Source organism: Chaetodon trifascialis, chromosome 2 (assembly GCF_039877785.1).
Source record: "Chaetodon trifascialis isolate fChaTrf1 chromosome 2, fChaTrf1.hap1, whole genome shotgun sequence".
In the NCBI taxonomy this organism is placed as follows: Eukaryota; Metazoa; Chordata; class Actinopteri; order Chaetodontiformes; family Chaetodontidae; genus Chaetodon; species Chaetodon trifascialis.
Window position 1 is genome coordinate 25,107,401 of NC_092057.1, and position 6,690 is coordinate 25,114,090.

Consider the following 6,690-nt stretch of genomic DNA (forward strand, 5'->3'; position numbering starts at 1 on the left):
TGTTAATAAAAGAAAAGAGTTACAGTAACTCAAACTTTGAAAAAAGTCACGGTAACTCATTCACATAAATTTAACCAACTCAAAAGTGAAATATTGACGTAATAACTCGGTTGCTTTAAGTGAACTTAACGTTTTGGAGCATTCAAGTGTTGGTGATGCAACTCTGTTCATTCTCCCAACTCATTTTGATTAAGTTAACACCATTAGGGTTATAAAGAAATTTAAGTCCTGTCAATAATCATCTTTGCCTTGTACCATAACTATGTTAACCAATAAAGAATTCACGTAGAGCGACCAGTTAAAACATTTATTTGGTGATTTCTGTACATAATAGCCAACACAGCACTGCTCTTCTTCACTTTTAATTCAGAAAAAAATACTGCCACAGTCATCATTCCATCAAACATTTACCTCCTGAATGGAATTCAACCAGCAGTAAACGCGCAGTGCAGATACGTTATTCCACTCATTTTCCTCCCTTGGGATGACACTGGTCGGAATGGTCCGGACCGGCCGGACGATAGGTTCAACAGACTCTGCTGCTGCTGCTGGGGACCACCCACAGTGGCTCTACAATTCTTTCAAAACGTTGAAGTAAGTTTCCCAATTAGTGCTATCTGGATAAACTGGCTCACAGACTTGGGTCTAAACAGCGTCTTTCTCGCATGAAAAATATTAAAACTCTCACTGTATAAAGTGACACATTCACAGTTCTACAGAATTATGCTTTACTACTATTGCTGTCTGGTTGCTGTCAAATGGCAATAGCGATGCTAATTCGTTAGCCCGTCTATGGCGTTTTACATTATATGTTAGCATTGAGCTAGCGGAGTTTGTGCTGAGTGATAGCAACTATAGTGGCAGTGTGTGTAGGTTGTCTCTATGACGCTGTCTTTTTCCACACTTGAAGCAGTCAAACTATGTGTGTTTAAGACGGCACCTGGATAACTCCGCCATCAACTGCGTCAGCCTATTTTTTTATGTATGTTTTGAACCGACGCCGCGGACCCTGGGACCGAGGCCTGATTGGATATCTGGCGGCGTAATCAGAGGAAGTGGCGCTAACGACTGCGGCTGCACTGCTCTCCTCTCAGCCCCACCTGAGCTCTGCTTCTCACCAGGTAACTTCACTTTCTTGCGATATATTTCTTATTTGGTACGTTTGTTGAGCAAGCTCTTTGTTTGTCAGGCTGTTTGACTTAAGTATATGCGTATGCGCTGGTGTGCGGGTTATTAGCATTTCAAACTTTATGCAGAGTCCTAGCCATAGCCTAGCTTGATTAAAAAAAAATAACCGTCGTGATTTTTTGAAACCTGTTGAAGAACGACGGCTGCCGAGTGCCAGTGTACAGCATATGTTAGTTGTATGTATATATGTGTGTTAGTTTCCAGGGCTTCCATGTAGGAACGTTATTGTAACGTTAATGTAAGAACCCTGAAATTGATTAAGCAGAGCCCAGACTCCATTTGGCGCTTCAGTGAGGGAGAAAAAAAGAAAAAAACAGACAACTTAGTTCTACAGTGGACAGAAAAAACGAGTTTACCCATACTCAGCCAACTTCAAGATAGATTGTTTGCTTTAAATATGTGGAAATGTAAGCTGTGTTCGTTTTCCAGCTGCTCTAAAATACAGTTACTGAGACATTACAGACTCAACCATGGCCAATTTTCGACGGTTTCACCTCTACCTTGCCTGTACACCAGTTGCATGTGTACATTTAGTACTTTCAATTCACTCAAAGTCCATTTGTCCCGAAGTCATTCAGCTAGAAGAGTGGTAGGTGGTGATAGTCCTGATTTGATGACTGATCGAGCATTTCATTGCCCTGTTTGTGAATTTAAACAGCCATTTGTTGAGAGGGAAATGTACATTCATCTAAGGGGACATTTAAGGAAAAAGGAAATGGTACCTTGTCCATTTACGGCTTGTAAGTTTAAAACAAATGTTTACTCCACATACAATGCACACAAATGCAGAGAGCATCAAAATGCATCAGACTATGATGTAGCAGTTGTAGTGCAAAGTGTTCCAGATGTTTCCCATAGTGACCTGGAACGTGACTCTGTGGAGCAATCACATGATGATGGTGGTGATGATGATGCTGCCCCAGTAACAGGTATCAGCACTGAGGGATTAGCAGAGCAGTTACAGTACAATCTGGCTGCTTTCTTTTTGAAAATGCAAACAATTCTTCATGTATCACAGATGGCAATACAGGAAATTATTGACCACATTGATGAGTTGTTTTCACTGTCAGAACCAATCGTCAGAGAAGCTGTGATCAAAATACTGAAAAAACATGACTGCACTTTCACTGACTCACTTGTAAGTGAGATTGTCCAGGCAGTTTCAGAGAGCAATGTTCTACACAAATCTATTACCTCTGAGGGACCGCTGTCAACAGCTAAGAGGAGAAAATCTTACGTTGAGGAAAAGTTTCCATATGTTAAGCCTGTTGAATACCTAATTGAGTCATCACAGCACACCTACATGTATGTGCCTGTTCTTACATCCTTACAGCAGTTGTTGCAAAAACGTGATGTACATGAAAAAGTGAAAGAAAGCACACCACATGTGCCTGGACAGTACTTTTCCCATTGTGATGGCTCCCACTATCGGGAAAATCAGCTTCTTTCAGATGAGGGTGATAAATTATCAATAATTCTCTATGTTGATGATTTCGAAATTGCAAACCCTCTCGGAACGTCAAAAAAAATTCACAAAGTATGTGGTGTGTACTGGACATTGGCTAATATACCAGCTAAGTATCGCTCAGTCCTCCATTCTACCCAGCTGGCTCTTTTGTGCAACTCAAATGATGTACGACAGTTTGGATATCAAAAGGTTTTTGCACCCCTCTTGGCTGACCTCAAAACACTTGAAGAAGTGGGTGTCTACATTGAAACATTTGGTGACTGTCTCAAAGGCACAGTCTACTCTGTTGTGGCCGATAACCTTGCAGCCCATGGGCTAGCTGGTTTTAATGAGAGTTTCAGGTCAACCTATTTCTGCAGATTCTGCCTTGCCACCCAGACAGAAATGCAGAACTCGGATGCAGTGACTGGTGGATTTGAAATGAGAAGAAAAGATTCCCATGATTATCTGGTTCAAGAATTACAGACAAATGAAACTGAGGACAATTATGGTGTAAAACGGAGTTGCGTTCTGTCTGACCATCTCTCCTTCTTCCATCCCATTACAGGATTTCCGCCAGATGTCCTCCACGATTTGTTTGAAGGAGTGGTCCCCGTGGAGCTGGCACACTGCTTGAAAGGTTTGATTTCAAAAAAATATTTCACGTTGGAGGAGCTGAATAAAGCAATTCTCTGTTTTCCCTACCAGCATTCTGATAAGGTTGACCGTCCTCACCCAGTTCCTCAAAATTTTGCTTCTCGGGGAACAATTGGTGGAAATGGGCACGAGAACCATACTCTTCTTAGACTGTTACCTGTTCTCATTGGCTTCAGAGTGCCAGAAGGGGACAAAATATGGGAGGTCCTAATGGAACTAAAAGATATCGTTGAGCTTGCTGTTTGTCATAGTTTCACAGATGATACAATTCAGTACATGGCCAGCAAGATTTTAGATCACAGGCAACTCCTTCAGGAAGTGTTCCCCAACTTAAGATTGCGACCAAAGCATCATTACATCGAACACTATCCTTTTCTCATAAAGTGCTTTGGCCCTCTTGTGCATCTCTGGGCAATGAGATTTGAGGGGAAGCACAAGGTTTTTAAGAAAATAGTTCGTGACACCAACAACTACAAAAATGTATTAAAAACCTTGGCAGAGAGACACCAAAATATGATGGCCTTCTACCTGTCATCACAGAGATTTTTCAAGCCACCAGTACAGACTTCAAACGTGCAATCCATATTTATTGAGTCATTGCCTATTGATACACACCCAGTACTGTCAAGCATCACAGACGGCAGCAGTGTATATGGCACAAAACAGGCAACCATTCAAGGCACAACCTTTGTTGTAGGCATGTTTGTATGTAGTGGGTCACATGCTGCCTTGCCCAAGTTTGAAGAGATCAGAAACATATTGCTTATTGGAAGTGACATCTTCTTTCTGTTGAAAGACTATGAGACATGGTATGTTCAGCATTTGCGGTTGTATGAGCTAACAGATGATAAAAGCAAAAGCCATTCTGTGAAATCTCTGAGTCAGCTAACTGATCAAATGCCACATATTGCATACAAAGTTTCAGGCAGGCTGATTCTAATAACTAAACACTTCATTCCAGTGACTGAATGAAAGAGCAACACTGATGATCTTTGGACCCTCACCCTTCTATGAAGAGAAGTTCACCCGTGACAGAGTGAGTAAAGGTGATGTCTACTGTGAGCCACAATTATAGGCTCATATTCTTTGTATGCATCCTAAAAGTAAGAAAATTATTAGCTGGACTACATGTGTGTTTAACTTGCTGTACAACATAAAAAGAATGTCCTCAGTGAATATACCCATATGTGTAAGTAGTTTAGCCACTAGTGGAAACAAGAGCATTGACATATTTTTTCTTCTTCTCTTTGTATGTTTCAGGCTTCCCCAACACTGGAGAAATGGAAGCAAGTGATGTTCTCAAACTTAGGGTCATTCTTGATGATGTCAATGCTGAGAGGCTCATTCTGCCCTCCCGTCCTGAAACTGTAAATGCCCTCATATTTGAGGTGAAAGATAAGTTGAATCTGGCCTTTGACTTTCGCCTCCAGTTTCAAGACCCAGAGTTTGACAATGCCCTTTGCAATTTAGTTAACATGGAGGATTTACCTGCAAAGGCAACTGTTAAGATAGTTCGAGTTATTGAGTCAGATCTGAGTTCAACTAGCACAGATGACACTGTGTTACTGTCTGATAATACAGACTCACCAGAACGGCTTTGCCGTTGGCCAGCTACCTTTGTTGTTCCAAGTTTCTCGTATGAGGTTGAGTATACTCTAAAAGAGGGCAACTCTACCTTTATGCAAGAGGGAAAAACTGTCAGGTTGACCAGGGATCAAAAGCACAACATACTGGATGTAATGGCTGCTGAAATATATAAGCACAAAGCGTATCCTAGTACCAAACAGATTGGGTTGGCTGCAGAAGCTCTCGTGAGCAAACACCCGTGTTTGAAAGAAACTGGATCAGAAAGAGGCTATGAGGGCTGGCAGAACAGTTTGCGATTTAAGATGGGAAACTACAGAACGAAACTGAGCAGAGCTGGCATAAAGGATGTGGCTGTGAATGCAGGAAAGCGTAGCAGGACAAACCCTGAGGGTGCAGCATCCAGGGCCAGAATTAAAAGACCCAGAAGAGGAGAAATTAACTTCCTTCCCAACTATCCCCATGGAGAAACAACGCAGTCACTTGAGACCCAAAGGCTGGCAGTTGTCGAGCAGTTCAAGAAGTCCTCGATGGAAAGAGACATGATATCCATCCACCAACATATGCAACGCACCTTTGCACTCAGGCGTGAAGAAATAATCAATTCAGCTCCCCCAGTTGCTGTACTAAAGGAAAGATGGCCTGCACTGTTTTGTGAAGCACAAGTGAGTTAAAAAAAGTAGTTCTATTTGTTATGTTATGTTGTTTTGTCTGAATATCATTTGTTGTTGTTTTTTCTTGTCTATACACAACATCCATTGCACATCTGCCCGTTTTGGGAGCAGGATCCCTGTCTCTCACTGAGATCCTCCTCTGATTGGTCATGAGAGTTTTTCTTCTGTCAATGTGAGGATCAAAGGGCAGAGGATGTTGTAATGATGCTGTGTGAAGAGCATTGAGACAAACTCTCTTTAAAATGGGATATATAAATAAACTTGTCTTGCCATGTCTTTTGTTTTTCATGCAGCTCTACAGTGAATTCCATAGGATCACAAATCTGAATCTGCCATCTACATTCTATGCTGCACTTGACAAGTATACACCTCAGCTGCTACAGCTCTACAAAAAGAGGAAGACTGGCAGTTTTGGACAGAAGATGGAAGCTGTTATGATGGCATTTGAAGAACAGGTTTTTGTTTTTTTTAATTATTTCATGCATTATGTTATTGAATGTTGAAAGAGCAAACACTAACATTTCCTATGCATTTCCTGTCTTTATGCAACAGGACAAAAATGACATCTGTGCAGCTCGAACAGCAGCCCTGGTCGGCCTACCACACTATTTAAAGGAGGATTCATCAGACGTGTTCAGAACATGCAAGGTGTGTTCTTGACATCCAAGCATGCAAGGGTCACTTTCCTTTTTTAATATGTGGTTCAAATTAAGTCTCATCATGCGCAAGATTAATTTAACAGATTGGTTTACTTTCCGGAACTCCACTCACAGGATACAGTTGGGGGAAAGTCACTGTTGATTCACAAGACTGATTATGGGGATGTCATAGATTCATGTCAAAAGAAACCATCCCTTTAACAAATTTGATTTGTAAAATTGTACAGTACATGACACATCCCTTTCTCTGTTTTCAGGAAGAGCTGGAAGCCGCCCAGGAGGGAGCATTGGCTCTGGTGGCAGTAGTGGACGAGGAGGAGGTGCTTCAAGTTCCCTTTCAAACACAGCAAGTGTTGATTGTTCTTGAAGACATGGTGGTCATGGCACATAGATCCTGGACAGATGCACTGGTGCTTTTGTTTGCATTGGTGTATGCACTGCATTTGCAGTACCCAGAGAAGCTCAGTGGCTTCTTCGAGTT

General features: G+C 41.7%; 1 long non-coding RNA gene across 1 annotated transcript; it reads left to right on the forward strand.

Annotated features, from left to right (window-relative positions):
• Window positions 1-4,987: 4,987 nt before the first annotated feature.
• Window positions 4,988-6,201, forward strand: LOC139349708 (uncharacterized). Its single transcript, XR_011603474.1, has 3 exons — window positions 4,988-5,541; window positions 5,844-6,005; window positions 6,103-6,201. It is a non-coding gene; the product is annotated as an uncharacterized lncRNA (long non-coding RNA).
• Window positions 6,202-6,690: the final 489 nt, after the last annotated feature.